Genomic DNA, 19,714 nt, shown 5'->3' on the forward strand with positions numbered 1-19,714 from the left:
AACATGTTAGAATTACCATCAAATAAGTTTTCGGGGGAACTAGCCCCCAATATTTCAACGTAGGTTCTTTTCTATTTTCCCTAAGTGTCGGCTGGTCTGAGAAATAAAGAGAAAGAGTACAAAAGAGAGAAATTTTACAGCTGGGTCTCCGGGGGTGACATCACATGTCAGCAGGTTCCGTGATGCCCACCTGAGCTGCAAAACCAGCAAGTTTTTATTAGGGATTTCAAAAGGGGAGGGGAGTACGAATAGGGAGTGGGTCACAGAGATCACATGCTTCAAATGGGATATATGATTAGTAATGGAAAGCTTTTCAAATCTAGTTAATTTTACCTTTCAGAGTCACTGTGAATGGGTGAAAAGTATAATGGCTCATCTGTAGATCGTAAGTTAACATTTCTGAATTTTAAAAAATTTGATGAGTTAGAAAAATTTGCATTGGTATCATCTACATTCACTTTCTACCTTTACTTTGTTACCGTCCTTCACACATTGAACTGTAATTCCCCCAGAGGCAAAGTTTCAAGGTCAATTATGTGAAAGTAGTTTTAAAAGTAACCAGTCCAGACATGGATTTGTGAAAAATAAAAATGGAGTTGAAGCAGTCAGAATTTTGTAGTATTCTTCACTCTTTTCTTTATTTTTCAAATAAAACTTTCTAAATATTGTAGCTCAAGATAGACTAATGATTCCAGTTTTTAAATATATTTAAAGCTCAAGTTGTTGGATATTTTAAAATTTTGACTCCTCCCTTCCTTCCTTCCTTCCTTCCTTCCTTCCTTCCTTCCTTCCTTCCTTCCTTCCTTCCTTCCTTCCTTCCTTCCTTCCTTCCTTCCTTCCTTCCCTCTCTCTTTCATTCATTCTTTCTCTTTTTCTTCACAATATAGGTTAAAAAGAAAAAGTAACAGATGATCATTTATACTCCTCTTGCTTCACTCTGAAGAATTCTTTCTTCTCCTCATCCATGCCTTAGCCAAAAGCTACAAATGAAAGAAAATTTCAACCCCATGTAAATTTTTTGGAACACGGTACCATATTGGTGGACCTGATACAGTTTCGAAGCATTAGGTCCTTGTTAAGAACAATTCATTAATATTTTTCTATTGGATCAGACTTACAGATAAGGTCTGCTTCTAATGATGTCATCAGTAAGTGTTTCATGGTTTCATGTGGGAAATAATGGGAAAATACATTGTGTTGTTGATTATATATATTCAGGGAGGTTTAGGTGAATTTAATAGTGAATTATGAGTGAAGCTGCCATTAACTGTTTAAAAATATGTATGTATTCATGCAATTCTTTAATCCTTAAGGAGCATAACAGGACTGAATTATCCTTCTGTCCTAGTCTGTTTGGGCTGTTATAACAAAATACCATAGACTGAGTAGCTTATAAACAACAGGAGTCTGGGAAGTCCAAGATCAAGGCCAGCATATTTGGTGTTTGGTGAGGGCCTAGCTCACAGATGACACCTTCTACTTGTGTCCACACATGGTAGAAGAAACAAGCTAGCTGTCCTTTTTTTTTTTTTTTTTTTTTTTTTTTCAGTAAAGGCACTAATTTCATTCTAAAGACAGATCCCTTATTGCCTAGTCACCTCCCAAAGGCCCCACCTCCTAATACCATCACTTTGGGATTAGGATTTCAACATAGGAATTTTGGAAGGACATACATATTCAGACTATATCGCACCTTCTTTTTAAATTTTTTATTATTTTAGAGACAGGGTCTCGTTTTGTCACCCAGGCTGTTGTGCAGTGGCACAAACATAGTTCACGGAAGTCTGAAACTCCTGGGCTCAATAAATCCTCCTGCCTCATTCTTCTGAGTAGATGGAGCCACAGGCACATGCCCCCATGCCTGGCTAATTTTTTATAAAACATTTCTGCAGGGACAGGGTCTTGCTATGTTGCCCAGGCTGGTTTTGGATTCCTGATTTCAAGTGATCCTCCTGTCTTAACCTCCCAAAGCATTGGTATTACAGTTGTGAGCCACTGCACCCAGCCCATAGCACATCCTAATATTACTCTTCAGAATTGTTACTTATGTCTGGCCTTGTTCTTGCCTTTTCAGATAGAAAAATAACCCCAGTGCGTTGCAGTCTCACTATTACATGAGTAAATTATTTGGTGTTTCCCTGGCCTCCCCCAGCTTCAGCATGGCCCCTAGTATAAGTGCATCCCAAAAGAGTCAGGTTGTCCTCCAGGCCCAGAGAAGCCAGGAATCTGTATAACGAGTGTATACTGTTTTGAATTTTATTCCCGTAACATTTATCATTTCCTTACTCCCTTCCTCCTTCCTTCCTTCCCTTCCTTCCTTCCCTTCCTTCCTTCCTTCCTTCCTTCCTTCCTTCCTTCCTTCCTTCCTTCCTTCCTTCCTCCCTCTCTCCTTTCTTCCTGTCTTGCTTCCTTTTTTTTGTATTTTTAATGGTAGTTGCAGTCCATTGGGATAGAGAAATCAGAAGAAAAGCATTACATAGAAATTAGGTATACAAACTAAAGCAACAGGAATTAAAAAACAAATAGGAATTCAATTACTACATATTTCTATTTCAAAACTGATAAAAGCTTTAGTTTTAAAAATGAAAAAAAGAGAGAGGCCAGAAAGTACATAATGGGTACAAAATAAGTGAAATTTAAATTCCTTTATTTGCATTACATTTCCTTTAAACTTTTGAAAATGACTTTTTACCCTCTCCTTAAGATATCCAGCCTTGTTTCTTCTGACCAGCTCTCTTGGAGTTTTCCTGAAATGACACTTTCCTTGGCAGCTATCCCTTGAGCCTTTTCATCCCAATTTTAAAATCTCCATGTCACGTTCTGAGAACTTCTAGCTTCTAGTTTCTTTCTTCATCAATGAAAAATTTAATCAGACATTGTTATAGCTGTTTGGATGTTTATTTATCTAAAACTTTCTAAAGTTTCAGAGAAGAATTCCCTCTCCTCCCCTCCCCTTCCCTCCCCTCCCCTCCCCTTCCCTCCCCTCCCCTCCCCTTCTTTCTTTTATTCTTAGCAAAGTGCCTAAATGTTTCCATCAAGAAACGATGTATGCACTGAATACTAATTGCAAATGCTGGGTCCTTCACTTTCAGAATTGCTAGATAGTATATTAAAAATTGGTTCATAAAATGCTTGTGCATAATATAACTTTAGGAACAATTCTGTCCATTTCTATCACTTATAGATGAAGAACTGCAACCTAGAGAAGATGGAAATGACTTGTCCATTTTGTGTTTGGCCTCTCCATGGGGGTTTTGCAGGGGAGCCCTGCCCTTGCAAACTGCCAGGTATATTCTGGACACACCAGTCATGAATCTAGACTGGGAGGGAAGAATGATCACCAATTTTTGCCATCTTGAGGGGTAAGAGTGCCATGATTTGGAGTCTCATTGAGAGATTAATATGGGAAGCTGACTACCTAGAAGAAGTTCTAGGATCACATACACACAAACATTTATATATATACACACACATATGTATAGACATGTAAAAATATATACCTGTTCTGATTTGTTAAAATTCTTTGATTCTTACTGTTGAGATTAGAGATAGAAATATTAAAATGAAAGCAAACCAAATTAAAATTTCCAAATTCCCTGGTAAAATTTGACTTGTAACATGATGAAAGGGGATATTCAGATAAGATTTTAGAATACCTTCTCTAGAACTAAAAAACAAAGCAAAACAAAATAAAACAGTACCTCTCAAAAACTCCTTTGAAGCAGGTGTTCTTGTCAAATACTAAAGCTATGACCAAGTATTTCAGTGTATGAGGATTCAGAAATATATATATATATATGAATATATATTTAAATGTTTCTTTATATGATTTGTTTTTCTCATAGCTTAGTTGTGTGTGTGTGTGTGTGCGCGTGCGCGCACGCAAGTGTGTTTTTCTACCACTTTATTCGGTAAATATGTCCCACGGAAACAAAATCTGTCCACTTAGTTCATGAGTTTTTTGAAACAGTTGGTGTCTAAGTAACTTCATCCTTGGCAGAAATAGCTTCCTGTTTTAAAAGAAAATAACTTAAAAGGTCGTATAAGGAAGGCTCATAAGGCTTCTTGGAAATCAAACAGTTCTTACAAAACATTTTGATGTGTTTAGTACAGAGGAATTAGGAACATATGGGTTACATTTTCCTTAAAATGCACATGGTTTTTAAAAATTAAGGGGTAATGTTCTTGGCAAAATAGGTTTTGCCAAACCTAAACTGTTTAAAGAATTGTTCAAGATGTTCAGTCAGGCCAAAAGGCCCCAGGCTTCCACAGTCCTAATAATAGAATCAATCAGGAAAACCAGAATGAAGTCACTGAACTCATTTTAAGAGTCTCTTGAAATAACCAACCAAAATAAATCTCAATGTCGTAACAATCACAAGCAATTAGAATATAATAACTTTTATGCTCATGTCGAATAAAACCCCAAGCTAGTAGTTAAAATCATTCTAGGAATTCTGGAAAGTTGGCAGTGTATTTTGTTTGACTAAAATAATTGATTACATCTATAAAAATGGCGAAGAGACTAGAAGGGATTTCACAGATAAAGTGTCTACCAGAAATAATTCAAGAATTTCACCGTGGTTTCTCAAGGAATGGAGGTTGATGTGCTTGTTTAAAACCCACACATTCTTTGGTAAAAAGATGTATATGGAGATGATAACCACAAATGTTTCATTACCCTGGTACTAAGCACCACTTCTCTTATCTGGAAAAGAGTCTATTAAGTCACTTAGTGATGGATCCAGAGATGGTGAGATGAAATAGACGGTGACGTCAGACCACAGGCTGTATATGTATATGGCATGAAACAATTGGGTAATTGTTTCAAAAAGGAATCCAATCTCTGTATGGTAGTATTTGCTTCCCAACGCTAATCTTTTTTTTTTTTTTTTTTTTTTTTTTTTGGAGACAAAGTTTTGCTCTTGTTGCCCAGGCTGGAGTGCAATGGAACAATCTTGGCTCACCGCAACCTCCACCTCCCAGATTCAAGCGATTCTCCTGTCTCAGCCTCCCGAGTAGCTGGGATTACAGGCATGCGCCACCATGCCTGGCTAATTTTGTATTTTTGGTAGAGACAGGGTTTCTCCATGTTGGTCTGGCTGGTCTCAAACTCCTGACTTCAGTTATCTACCCACCTCAGCCTCTTGAAGTGCTGGGATTACAGGCTTGAGCCACCGCACCTGGCCACACACTATTCTATTTTGAAATGACATCACGGTCTCACACATAGTAGGGTTGGTAAAATTATCTTGATTGGATTTGATTTGTTCTCATGAAAATATCTTCACATTCTTTTTCAAGATCTTCATTTTCTACTCATGACTTGCCTCTTGGCATTATGAGTAAGCCACTAGAGTTCCCTCTGTTGGTTGACTCCTTGGTGCTTTAACAAAAATTGATGCAGGGCGTTAAATACTTTTTAAAAAAATCTTTTGTTCTTTTCTGACTCAGACTTTATATAATCACCTCCAGCTAAAGACAGAAACACTATGTGTACCAGTTGAGCCAATTGAGCCAATAACAAAAGGGTTCTGGAATTCTTCCAGTTTCCTTTTCTCCCTTCCAGAGATTCCTGGCATTCTCTCCTGCTGAGCAGAATATGAATTACTAGACAATTTGGGAACAAGGTGGTTCTGATCAGCAGACATTTACATGGCTGTAGCATTTGTGGAGAGTCAAAGCACTCAAGGAAGTAGCAGCAGTGTTGCCCCTTCCTGTCCCACCAGCTCTCTAACAAACTATGTGTTTTGCAAGGGGATGGGAGTAATGCATTTTAAGGATTTGGGAGGTTTACTGGGTTGTATGTTAGGTGTTCTCGTTGTGATAATTATTGGATGTATGCAGAGTTGGAGGTTGTTAGACTTACTTGCATCTAGATCTAAGCCCATAGAGGATTGTGTGTGTGATGCTTAAGTGTATGTGTAAGTGTGTATATGTGTGTGTGTGTGTGTGTATGAAGTTGGCTTTATCAGAATTACTGGGTGTTGGTATGGAAGAAAGAGAGGCTCTCAAAGGGCACTAAAAAGGATACTGAAGCTAGGAATGAATGACTAAAAGTGATTCAAGATGAGTGATACAGTTTCACTGTCCAAAAATATCTAAAGGGAATTAGCTTTTACGTATCAAGGAAGAAATAGTTTAATTAGAACATTTCCAGAAGTCCCTCTCACAATCTTTTCACTCACGTTCCTACATAAACCCAGGCTGGTTGATTCCTTTCAGTTTGTACCTGTCTTCCTGATTTCCAACTTGGTCCATGTAGTTCCCACCACTTTCCCCTCTGCTTTCGCCTCTGCTCATGGCAGTCCTACTCTTCTTTCAAGGAACTGTTTGATCTCTATCTCCTATATGACAGTGGCTTTAAACATTTTGGTCATGACCAACAATAAGAAATGCATTTTATATCAAGTCCCAGTGAGTACAAAATGCATGCACACAGACATCTGAAACAAAAACTTCATTAAATTATACATACATGCACTATATTTGATACTTCTATCCTAAAAAGCCTGGTCGTAACTTCCTAAAATAACTTCATGACCACCAAAGGGTCTTTATCCACTGTTTGAAAAATAACTTCTCTGTGAAGCTTTCCATGACGATTCCAGCACGCTGATCTTTCATTTGTCTAAACTCATAGAACTTTTGTTGTTCTGACAACTTGTTGGGTACATATCAATATATGACATTAATATGTCTCCCTGTCCCCAATTAGGTTATCAGTCACTTGACAGAGGAGATTGTATGTTATATATTACTTTGTATTCTTCACAGTGTCTAATATAAAGGACACGAGTCCTTTCTAAGAAAAGTGTGCTGGGATTCTCTCTATAACTCAACACAATGTCTTCTATTACATTTCCCATCTAAACTCTGAAATATAATCTAATTTTATTATTTCTGAATTTGGGACCAGAGCAGAATCTGATCCTCCTCAAGTCCCCTGCTGTAATAGATGTTTCTTCCTAGAGTCCTTAGTATTTTTCTGAGGGCCTTTAAAAAAATTTAGAGCCAGAAATGAAAAGGTGAGGAGCATACAACGTACACATGATGTCCTAAATTCTTCTTTTTTTCTTTTTTTTTTTTTTTTTGAGACAGAGTCTCACTCTGTCACTCATGCTGGAGTGCAGTGGCACAATCTTGGCTCACAGCAACCTCTGCCTCCCGGGTTCAAGCAATTCTCCTGTCTCAGACTCCCAAGTAGCTGGGACTACAGGTGCACGCCACCATGGCCAGCTAATTTTTGTATTTTTAGTAGAGATGGGGTTTCGCCATGTTGGCCAGGCTGGTCTCGAACTCCTGACCTTAGGTGATCCACTCTCCTAGGCCTTCCAAATTACTGGTGTTACAACTGTGAACCATGACACCCGGCCAATAGCCTAAATTCTTGAGTAGGAGTGGAGATAAGGGTAGGTTAGGCTAGTAGACTATTATGAGAAAGAAAAAGATGAGTATTTCCAATATGTTTTTCCTCCATTACATTTAGAAAAGGTAAATAAGAAGTTTATTCAAGCTGTGTCTGCCTATACAAACTGTGAAGCCAGAATAAATGGAACCTCCAAGGGTACTGAAAGAAACCGAAGGGATCATTAGCTTGAAAGAGAAGTTTGCCCCAGAAGGATCACCAGGACCCAAGTAGCAGAGAAGAGTGGTTGAAAGACTTGAAAGACAGGTTAAGTGTCGTCAGTGAAGCTGTGGTTATTTGGAAAATCAGGGTTAAGTTGTGACCCTGAGCTCATTGGCCTCTTACAAAGAGAGAAAGGTACTTCTTCTATAACCGGTATATTTATGAAGATTTTATTAAATACAAAAGAAGAAATCCTTGTGGTGAACAGTTTTACATATAAGAATACTGAGACTATGACTGAGACCTGTGTCTGGCAACTCATGACCACATTCTACCTAGTCCTGGTGAGGAAGGTTTGGTTATTCATTAAAAATAATAGCTGTGTTATTATTAATTGTTAATTAATCAGTAAAATCTAGCAAATGCTTGGGTCAATAGTTTATACGTACATTATTTTTAGACCATAGATTAATTGGTCTCAGAATAATGTATGTATAAACTATTGACCCAAGCATTTGCTAGATTTTACTGATTAATTAAATTGGATAGATTTGTTCATTCATTGGAAAATGGTGTTTGAGCAAGATAGAATTTGGGTATCTGAAAGGAAACCAGGACAGGTGATACCTTAGAGCCCACATGAAGCCAATCTTCTTCTTGGCATTCTTTTGGCTTTTGTAGATGAATTTCTTCTTTCTCAAGCCTCATGGTAGGATTTTAGTATTGATACCTGGACCTACGTTTGACCACTTGGTCATGATGTTGGAGGCTAAGCAGAGAATACCCTAGATCGATGCCAAAGTAGGAAATGCTCCTGATCGGGTGCTTTCTGGTATCCAATCCAAAGGTATGAACCAACTTAGAATCCAGGTTAGGCACTTACCATCTCCCTGATTTGAGCCTCTTTTTCTCATTTAGTAGAGAAGGGGTAATTCTCTTTGACCTATTTTATAGGGTTGTTGGGTTGAGATCATTTCTAAACTAGGAAGAGCTATATAAATATAAGATATTGTAGCACTTTAATATAATTAATTAGTACCCTTTCATAAGCAATGCTGATGAGCTCAAGTTATTTGAAACAAGGTGAAAGCTTCCCTTTAAGATCATTTTTGCATTTTATGAGTTCTTATAGAATCAACCTTACTATGATCCTAAACTTATGTTCTCAGAAACATTCAAAGTATTATAGCATGTAGCAGACTACATAAGTCATATCTGTGACATTAATACTTGTTATGTGTACTATCTGGTGTGCTACTTTCCCTACTCGATCTTCTAAATAATATTAAATTACATTTTGATATGATGTCCCAGAGCAATGTCTTTTTTATTGTTGTTCATTTTTTGAGACAGGGTCTTGCTCTGTCACCCAGGCTGGAGTGCAGTGGTACAACCTTGGCTCACGGCAGCCTCCATCTTGAGCCATCCTCCCACCTCAGCCTCCTGAGTAGCTGCGACTACAGGTCCACACCGTCATACCCGGCTAATTTTTTTAGTTTTTAACATCTCATTTTGTTGCCCAGGCTGGTCTCATACTCCTGGGGTCAAGGGATCCTCCTGCCTTGGCCTCCCAAAGTGCTGGAATTACTGGTGTGAGCCACTGCATCTGGCCAGAACAGTGACTTTTAAATGTACTTCTCCAAAGGGTGATGAGGAGGGGGCAAGAAAAACAACAATGTCTTGAATGCTGAAAAATTTCAATGTCCAGATACTTGAGAGGATGTGGAAGAACTGTAGCACTATGCATTACTAGAATTAAAATAATTATTTACATTAGATATATTAGAATACCATTATAAACCAGCTTGCTAAAATTATGAACTTAGATATACATGACTTCTGTCCTTTTTTCAAACATAATTTTATTTTAAAACCCTAAAAATGTTATGACCAAAATACTCATATTTCCTGACATCAGCATTCTAACAGCTCTCAAATCCTCCTAGTTGGGTGAAACAGTCAAGTCTTGGTGGCCTTGGTTGCCGGCTTGACAGATCCCATTTAACCAGGCCAATCTTTCATGCTTCTGTTTGGGCCAGCCAATCTGCTAATAAGGAAGAAGAGGAATTGAAAATATTGTTCAGTTTCTGTTCATGTATATTTTTAAGTATTATCTGAGATTCTCAAGAACTCAAACACCATCCCAGGATGTGAGCCCTAAGTAGGCTATGAATGATGGCAGTGTTTAGATTGAGAAAACGTTAAGTTCAGAATTTGTAGTCCTGGTTGCTTAAATCTTCGTTTGCTGCTTCTAGTTAAATGGATGAGATTAGCTCAAGGGACAAAGTTGAGGATTCCTGCCATTTTCTAGTTTAAGCCTCTGTTCTTTGATATGAGTTAAAAGTCTTTTAGCTGCAAGGAAATAAAACCCAACTTATGCTGGTAGAAGCAAAAACAAGTAAAAGCAGGGTGGGAAGGTAGTGGGGGGACTCATTGCCAAGGGTTACTCTGAATTCAGGCATTACTAGATCCAAAGACGTGGGTAATAGTAAAAGTATCAGTAGTGATCTCTCAGTTGCACTGGCTTCTGTGTGGTTTCGTCTTTTCAGGCAGGCTCTCCTTATAAACTAGCAACATGGCTGCTCTTAATTCATGTACTCCAAGCTAAGTAATTCCTAGCAGAAACAAAAAACTTTCTTGACAGGCCAGTGATAGTTCCGGGATTCAATCTGTGTGGGGGGTGTGTGTGTGTGTTTATTTTTCATTATACTTTAAGTTCTGGGATACATGTGCAGAACGTGCAGATTTGTTACATAGATATACACGTGTCATGGTGGTTTGCTGCACCCATCAACCTGTCATCTACATTAGGCATTTCTCCTAATGCTATCCCTCCCCTAGCCCCGCACCCCAAACAGGCCCTGGTGTGTGATCTTCCTCTCCCTGTGTCCATGTGTTTTCATTGTTCAACTCCCACTTACGAGTGAGAACATGTGGTGTTGGGTTTTCTGTTCCTGGGTTGGTTTGCTGAGAATGATGGTTTCCAGCTTCATCCATGTCCCTGAAAAGGACATGATCTAATCCTTTTTTATGGCTATGTAGTATTCCATGGTGTATCTGTGCCACATTTTCTTTATCCAGTCTATCATTGATGGGCATTTGGGTTGGTTCCAGGTGTTTGCTATTGTGAATAGTGCTGCAGTAAACATACGTGTTCATGTGTCTTTATAGTAGAATGATTTATAATCCTATGGGTATATACCCAGTAATGGGATTGCTGGGTCAAGTGGTATTTCTGGTTCTAGATCCTTGAGGAATCGCCACACTGTATTCCACAATGGTTGAACTAATTTACCTTCCCACCAACAGTGTAAAAGCGTTCCTATTTCTCCACGTCATCTCCAGAATCTGTTGTTTCCTAACTTTTTAATTCTAACTGGTGTGAGATGGTACCTCATTGTGGTTTAGATTTGCCTTTCTCTAATGACCAGTGATGATGAGCTTTTTTTTCCGTATGTTTCTTGGCCGCATAAATGTCTTCTTTTGAGAAATGTCTATTCATGTCCTTTGCCCACTTTTTGATTGTTTTATTCTTGTAAATTTGTTTAAGTTCTTTGTAGATTCTGGATATTAGCTCTTTGTCAGATGGATAGATTGCAGAAATTTTCTATAGGTTGCCTGTTCACTCTGATGATAGTTTATTTTGCTGTGCAGAACCTCCTTAGTTTAATTAGATCCCATTTGTCAATTTTGGCTTTTGTTGTCATTGCTTTTGGTATTTTAGTCATGAAGTCTTTGCCCATGCCTATGTCCTGAATGGTATTGCCTAGGTTTTCTTCTAGGATTTTTATGGTTTTAGGTCTTATGTTTAAGTGTTTAATCCATCTTGAGTTAATTTTTGTATAAAGTGTAAGGAAGGGGTCCAGTTTCAGTTTTCTGCATATGGTTATCCAGTTTTCCCGACACCATTAAAAAGGGATTGATCCCTTTCCCCATTGCTTATTTTTGTCAGGTTTGTCAAAGATCACATGGTTGTAGATCTGTGACATTATTTTTGAAGCTTCTGTTCTATTCCATTGATTTCTATATCTGTTTTGGTACCAGTAACATGCTGTTTTGGTTAATTTATCCTTGTAGTGTAGTTTGAAGGAAGGTATCATCCTGCCTCCTGCTTTGTTCATTTTGCTTAGGATTGTCTTGGGTATATGGGCTCTTTATTTTGGTTCCATATAAAATTTAAAGTAGTTTTTTCTAATTCTGTGAAGAAAGTCAATAGTAGCTTGATAAGGATAGCATTGAATCTACAAATTACTTTGGGCAGTATGGCTATTTTCATGATATTGATTCTTCCTATCCATGAGCATGGAATGTTTTTCCATTTATTTGTGTCCTCTCCTATTTCCTTGAGCAGTGGTTTGTAGTTCCCCTTGAAGAGGTCCTTCACATTCCTTGTAAGTTGTAAAGACCAAACCTACATTTGATTGGTGTACCTGAAACTGACGGGGAGAATGGAACCAAGTTGGAAAACACTCTTTGTGATATTGTTCAGGAGAACTTCCCCAACCTAGCAAGAGAGGCCAACATTCAAATTCAGGAAATACAAAGAACACCACAAAGATACTCCTTGAGAAGAGTAACCCCAAGACACATAATTGTCAGATTCACCAAGGTTGAAATGAAGGAAAAAATGTTAAGGGCAGCCAGAGAGAAAGGGTGGGTTACCCACAAAGGGAAGCCCATCAGACTAAAGTGGATCTCTCTGCAGAAACCTTACAAGCCAGAAGAGAGTGGGGGCCCATATTCAACGTTCTTAGAGAAAAGAATTTTCAACCCAGAATTTCATATCCAGCCAAACTAAGCTTCATAAGTGAAGGAAAGATAACATCCTTTATAGAGAAGCAAATGCTGAGAGATTCTGTGACCACCGGGTATACCTTACAAGAGCTCCTGAAGGAAGTACTAAATATGGAAAGGAAAAACCGCTACCAGCCACTGCAAAAACATACCAAATTCTAAAGAGCATCAACACTCTGAAGAAACTGCATCAACTAATGGGCAAAATAACTAGCTAGCATCATAATGACAGGGTCAAATTCACATATAACAATATTAACCTTAAATATGTATGGGCTAAATGCCCCAATTAAAAGACACGGACCAGCAAATTGGATAAAGAGTTAAGACCCATCGATGTGCTGTATTCAGGAGACCCATCTCACATGTAAAGACACACATAGGCTCAAAATAAAGAGATGGAGGAATACTTACCAAGCAAATGGAAAAGAAAGAAAGAAAAAAAAAGAAGCAGGGGTTGCAATCCTACTCTGATAAAACAGACTTTAAACCAACAGAGATCAAAAAAAACAAAGAAGGGCATTACATAATGATAAAGGAATCAATGTAACAAGAAGAGCTAACTACCTAAATATATATGCACCCAATACAGGAGCACCCAGATTCATAAATCAAGTTCTTAAAGACCTACAAAGAGACTTAGACTCCCACACAATAATAGTGGGATATCTTAACACCCCACTGTCAATATTAGACAGATCAACAAGACAGAAAATTAACAAGGATATTCAGGACTTGAACTCAGCTCTGCACCAAGTGGACCTAATAGACATCTACAGAACTCTCCACCCCAAATCAACAGAATATACATTCTTTTCAGCGCCACATAGCACTTATTCTAAAATCAACCACATAATTGGAAGTAAAACACTCCTCAGCAAATGCAAAAGAATGGAAACATAACAAACATTCTCTCTGACCACCTTGCAATCAAATTAGAACTCAGGATCAAGATACTCACTCAAAACTGCACAACTAAATGCAAACTGAACAACCTGCTCCTGAATCACTACTGGGTAAATAACGAAATTGAGGCAGAAATAAATAAGTTCTTTGAAATCAATGAGAACAAAGACACAATGTACCAGAATATCTGGGACACAGCTAAGTCAGTGTTTAGAGGGAAATTTATAGCACTAAATGCCCACAGGAGAAAGCGAGAAAGATCTAAAATCGACATCCTAGCATTACAATTAAAAGAACTAGAGAAGCAAGAGCAAATAAATTCAAAAGCTGGCAGAAGACAAGAAATAACTAAGATCAGAGCAGAACTAAGGAGATAGAGACATGAAAAACCCTTCAAAAAATCAATGAATCCAGGAGCTGTTTTTTTGAAAACATCAAGAAAATAGATAGACCACTAGCCAGTTTAATAAAGAAGACAAAAGAATCAAATGGACACAATGCAAAACCAAAAAAAGGGATATCACCACTGATCCGACAGAAATACAGACTACCATCAGAGAATACTATAAACACCTCTATGCAAATAAACTAGAAAATCTAGAAGAAATGAATAAATTCCTGGACTCATATACCCTCCCAAGTCTAAACTAGGAAGAAGTCGAATCCCTGAATAGACCAATAAGAAGTTCTGAAATTGAGCCAGTAATTAATAGCCTAGTAACCAAAAAAAACCCAGGACCAGACAAATTCACAGCTGAATTCTACCAGAGGTACAAAGAGGAGCTGGTACCATTCCTTCTGAAACTATTCGAAACAATAGAAAAAGAAGGACTCTTCCTTAACTCATTTTATGATGCCGGCATCATCCTGATACCAAAACCTGGCAGAGACACAACAACAAAAAAAGAAAATTTCAGGCCAATATTCCATCTATGCGAAAATCCTCAATAAAATACTGGCAAACCAAATCCAGCAGCACACCAGGATTCAATCTTACTGCTAAGACTTTATTCAGTGCCTGTCACCAAAGCAGTCCCTGTTGAGAGGGAATGGGATTTCTTGGCTGGGTGTGGCTCATGATTCCATATAGTTGGTGAGAGATAAGGGTGAGGATGGTAGTGGTGGTTGGGGAAGGGGTTTAGATGCCCAGAACCACATGAACTGAGAGGGGCTAAGTCAAAGTACTGTTACCAAAAAGAAGGATAGCCTGAGAGCAGAAAACAACAAATACTTACTGTGCGTGTTAGTAAATTACTTAAAAATAATAGTTTTTTTTTTCATAAATTGACTATCTTCACATTTCTATGGCTAGGATTATTTTTAAAAGACCAGAATTCAAGTGTCAGTGCCATTTACTTGGATTCTCAATTTGTTAAGAAACTGAAAATGTTTTGGAAACCATAAAGCACTATATTCATGAAAGTGACATATTTAAAAGTTTTTAGTTGCTTCTCTGCTATTAGTTATTATATGTCACTGTCATAAATTTAAATAATCATGATAAAATAATACCACTCTCATGATTACCTGACACTTTACAGAAAAATCTATTTCTATTTTTGAAACAGAAGAATGGTTATTATAAGTGTTCTGATAGTGTTAAAACAATTTTAAAGGAGAAAAAGAATGACTCTTAAATCATGAAGTTACTTAATACCCTACAATATATTGTTAAGGAAAAATCTTGCCTTTAAATCTCCTTTCTTATTCTAAGACTGAGACTTAAGTCACATGTATATATTTGCCTTTTAGTGTTGTAAAAGTATGTGAATAAGTACAAGTACAAACATATGAATATGTAAAATAAATATAGAAAACCTATTGTTGAATTTCAGGTAGTGGAAACAAATGTATGTTTCTCGATTTTTTTTTATTACCAGTGTTTTAAGAAGAAAAAATTGATCATAGCCCAATTCCCACTCTGTCAGTAGTTAGCTGTTACCTTGGATGAAGCCACCTCATCTCCTCAGGCCTAGTTTCCTCATCTGGAAATTGAAGAAATTTAATTAGATGCTATATAAGACTGCTTTCAGTTCTAAAATCATAAAATATTATTTTTGGGAGGAAGAGAACTAGGTAAACTGCCAATGGCAGAAGCATGTATTTTAAATATTCCCTGCATCTAATATGGTTACTTGAGTCCATCCAAACTACTGTGAAAACACACAGGTGACTGTGTAGCTATTTCTGTGACCTGCATATTAAAATATTTAAATTCTCAGATGTTCCAAGAGCAGCCGTGTGATTTTGAACAGGAAATTTGATTCAATTTTTCTTTCCAGTAGGAATGAAAGTCAAGGGTAGGTCGATAAGGATTACAGTGGGTGCCTATCCTGATCAATTTGAAATGCTTCAAAAACACATGGTTGGTTATTTGAGAGTAATTTTATTGAACTGACCAGTCTGTAGCAAATTACTTCATGTTACCATGTACGCCAAATTCCTTGCCCCCTTTTTCTCTTGCCACCTTCCTCTCTCCTATTTTCTCTCTCCTATCTCTTCTATTCTATTTGCAGGAGAGGACTACAAATCTGCTCGCTCCTTTAGTTATTTTCTTTTTTCACCATCTAAGTGACTCTACATGTTGCTATCCAGGCACAGCCCTTTGAGAATGTTTTCCAACCGGAAAAGAAAACAATAATAGAAGTGGCTACAAACTATAATTTTTTTTTCCTGACTATTAATGCAGGAGGAAAAGGTCTAATGGGTTGCAGATTTCTTCCTATTTGAATAGCGTGACCGTGACCAATTAAAAAGGAACCCCTCCGCTGAAGTTGCATTTCCTTAGTTCCCCTCCATCAGGGCAGGGCCTGGGCTCGGGTGAGGGTTGGCTGGTGTTCTATGTATGGAAAGAGGAATGATGTGCAAATGGGTAGAGGTTTCAGTGACGGGAAGGAGAGCAGAGTTCTTTAAACTTTTAAGAATGAGGCAGAGCCAGACTCCGTCTCAAAAAAAAAAAAAAAAAAAAAGAATGAGGCAGCAAGACTCCAGTCGCCCTGCTAACCGTTAAATATGTTTGACTGTCTGCCAGCGTGTTTCAGTATTTCTTTGAAGCTTTCTTGTACTTACTGCAGTAATTAAAGTGTACCTTTTCATCTTTACCTACACACACACACACACACACACACACACACACACCCCCCCCCCCCAATCCATTTTACTCTGACATAGACTTGCTGGGGGCGGGGCTGGGGGACCCAGAAGTTGGGGGAGATGCAAATTCTCTCTGGAGCCCTCCTGAGACCTAGGAATGAACTGCACCTACGAAACGTCTTAGGGCTGGGGCTGCAGCACTTTTTGAGCTCTTTGGTTTCTGCATCTCTCCCTTTAAAATATTTCTCTAATGCATCCAAAGATGTTTCATAGGTGATTGGGAGTTAATTAGATTTTACAAAGAAGCTGCACCCCTGTGGCATTTAAAAATGTACACCTTGGGCCGGACGCAGTGGCTCACGCCTGTAATCCCAGCACTTTGGGAGGCTGAGACGGGCGGATCACGAGGTCAGGAAATCGAGACCATCCTGGCTAACACAGTGAAACCCCGTCTCTACTAAAAATACAAAAAATTAGCCGGGCGAGGTGGCGGGCGCCTGTAGTCCCAGCTACTCGGGAGGCTGAGGCAGGAGAATGGCGTGAACCCGGGAGGCGGAGCTTGCAGTGAGCGGAGATCTTGCCACTGCACTCCAGCCTGCTAGACAGAGCGAGGCTCCTTCTCAAAAAAAAACAAAAAAAAAACAAAAAAGCACCTTGGTGGCCAGATAGGCGGCTGAAATTTCTGCTTCCCAATTTGGTATTTTAGCATTTTACTTTATCAAATGGTACCTCTTTTGGAAAGATAAAATTGAACCATATATATAGATATATATTATATATACACATATATATGGTTATAAAGATATATAAATATATGTGGTTATAAAGATATACAAATATATATAATATAAATATATATTTATAAATATATATATGGTTCAATTTTGTCTTTCCGGAAGAAGTATCATTTGATCAGATAAAAGGCTAAAATACCAAACTATATATATAATAAATAATATATAGCAAATATATAATATATATTCAATTACTTAGAAACCTCTTTCAAAATATAGTCTTTACCATAATTACATTAATATTAATTTTTTTAAAAACCCAAGAATGTTTTCCCTTTTATCTTTCCTTTCTCTCCAGTCAACTAAAAATACTTAAACCATCACCACCTCCACCACCACAAAAACAATAAGAAAGTACTGAAAACCCAAAGGTTCTTTTCTCTTAGGATATTTCAGCTTCAGTATTAACAATTATTATGGTGTTGTTTTCTAATGTTTGGGTTTAATTCAATCAGTAGTCCTTGTGAGGAAGATTGAAAAAAAACCCGGAAATACATTGAAGATAAAGCAAATTGTGTAGAGAAGAAAATGACTTTTTCCTTATATGATCTTGAGTAAGCCACACAGATTTTATTGTACCTGACCTTTTACTTATGGTCTGTAATAAAATAATGTTGATCCTTAAGCAAATTCTATATAATAGCAACAAATCTGACTTTCATCATTAGTTGGGACAATCAGATCCACATTAATTACTACTGTTGTTCCTAGAAGAAATTTGAGTTCAGCATATCTTATGGCAAGAGAGGATGCCATCTTTTGCTCTGAAGGAGAAATTCTTGCCTTCCCTCCACCCCCATGTGTATTCAGGTGTGTAAGAAATGGTCTGATCATCTTACATAAATAAATATGTAAAGTACAAGGTCATTTTTGGTGGATGGCAAATAGACCAAAGGAGAAGATAGGGGGAAATCCCAGAACTGTAACTCTTAGGTTCCTTATAAAACTATTGCCAACTTTCTACAGAGTCTCCAGGTGTTCTAAGGTGGCGACATTTTAATAGAATACATTATACCTGTAAAAATTTGCCTTAAAAGGCAAGTTACAACACATTTGTTTTGGTAACTGTAAGTGTTGGATTTTCCACTGGCAGGTGAAGGGACACTTTCCAGGGGTGGGCTGCAGGCGCAGTGCCAGCATGCCAACTTCTGGCAGCTGGCTGGAAATTGATCTGTTTTTATGGACATGTTCATTAATTCTAATTTTCTCTGGCACCTGAGCCACTAAATTTATGACTTTCAAATTTCCGAGAGGGTTGATTATAATCTTTCAGGTGTCTTCCAGCATCATGGCATTGATTTCAATGATAAGATAAGGGAGATGGTCTCATTTTGAGGGCTGGATTGTCCTGAAAATGACTCTACCCTAATTGTGTTCATGAGTTACAGGATCAAGACGTTGGTGGAGGACTCAAACCATGTGAGAGCAGACACTGTATATCCCTGCATAAGTAACATTTGGATGCAGTGGGTAGAGTTTGTGAATTTGTACGCGGTGCTTGGTTCTAACCCCTGAGGGAACCAAGAAGCAGTTCACAATCAGAAATGTCAAGACTAATCCAATATTTAGAAAAACCTGAAGACTTAAGCAAAATCCTGTCAGAACTGATAAACAAATTTAGTAAAATTTCAGGGTACAAAATCAACATGCAAAAATCAGCATTTCTATACACCAGTAGCATTCTTTTGCACCAACAGCAAATAATCTGAAAAAGAAAGTAAGAAAGCAGTCTTATTTACAGTAGCTACAAAAAACTTAAAATACTTAGGAATAAATTTAACCAAAGAAGTGAAAGATCTCTGCAATTAAACTATACAACACTGATGAAAGAAATTGAAGAAAACACACAAAAAAATGTAAAGATATCCTATACTAATGGATTGGAGGAATTAATATTGTGTAAAATGTCCATACTACCCCAAATGATCTCCAGATTCAATGCAATCGTCATCAAAACACCAAAGACAATCTTCAAAGGAATAGAAAAAACAATCACAAAGTTTGTATGGAATCACAAAAGACCCCAAATAGCAAAAGTATCCTGAGCACAAAGAACAAAGTTAGAGGGATCACACTACCAGACTTCAAAATATACTACAAAGTTATAATACACTACAAAACAGCATGCTGCTGTCATAAAAACAGACACATAGATTAATGGAACAGAATAGAGAACCCAGCAATAAATCTACACATTGATAGCCACCTTATTTTTGACAAGGGCACCATGAAATTTTATTGGGAAAAGGACAATCCCTTCAATAGATGATTCTGGGAAAACTAAATATCCATATGCAGAAAAATGAAACTAGACCCCTATCTCTCACCATATAAAAATCAAATAAAAATGGATTAAAGATTTAAATGCAAAACCTGAAGCTATAAAAAAACTAGAAGAAAATATTGGGGAAATGCTTCAGGACATTGGTCTGGGCAGAGACTTTCTGGGTGAGACCTCAAAAGCACAGGCAACAAAAGCAAGAATTGACAAATGGGATTGCCTCAAGCTAAAAAGTTTTTATACAACAAAGGAAACAATATACAGAGTGGAGAGACA

The 19,714-nt window shown here is 37.7% G+C and overlaps 2 protein-coding genes and 1 long non-coding RNA gene across 7 annotated transcripts in view; 1 reads left to right on the forward strand and 2 right to left on the reverse strand.

The window, feature by feature from the left end:
• Positions 1–19,714, reverse strand: part of BLOC1S5 (biogenesis of lysosomal organelles complex 1 subunit 5) — a 995,078-nt gene that overhangs the window by 578,122 nt on the left and 397,242 nt on the right. The window lies entirely within an intron of this gene.
• SLC35B3 (solute carrier family 35 member B3) overlaps positions 1–19,714 on the reverse strand; it is a 309,604-nt gene that overhangs the window by 170,141 nt on the left and 119,749 nt on the right. The gene's annotated exons all lie outside the window — the stretch shown is intronic.
• Positions 1–19,714, forward strand: part of LOC126952670 (uncharacterized) — a 334,793-nt gene that overhangs the window by 145,388 nt on the left and 169,691 nt on the right. The window contains exon 6 of one of the 5 annotated variants that reach the window (XR_007724998.1): positions 888–1,168. The exons of the other annotated variants lie outside the window; for them this stretch is intronic. This is a non-coding gene — a long non-coding RNA (uncharacterized LOC126952670). Of the gene's footprint in view, positions 1–887; positions 1,169–19,714 lie in introns of those variants that run through there. 5 annotated transcript variants of the gene reach the window in all.

The sequence above is a fragment of the Macaca thibetana genome, chromosome 4 (genome assembly GCF_024542745.1).
Source record: "Macaca thibetana thibetana isolate TM-01 chromosome 4, ASM2454274v1, whole genome shotgun sequence".
Taxonomy (NCBI): domain Eukaryota; kingdom Metazoa; phylum Chordata; class Mammalia; order Primates; family Cercopithecidae; genus Macaca; species Macaca thibetana.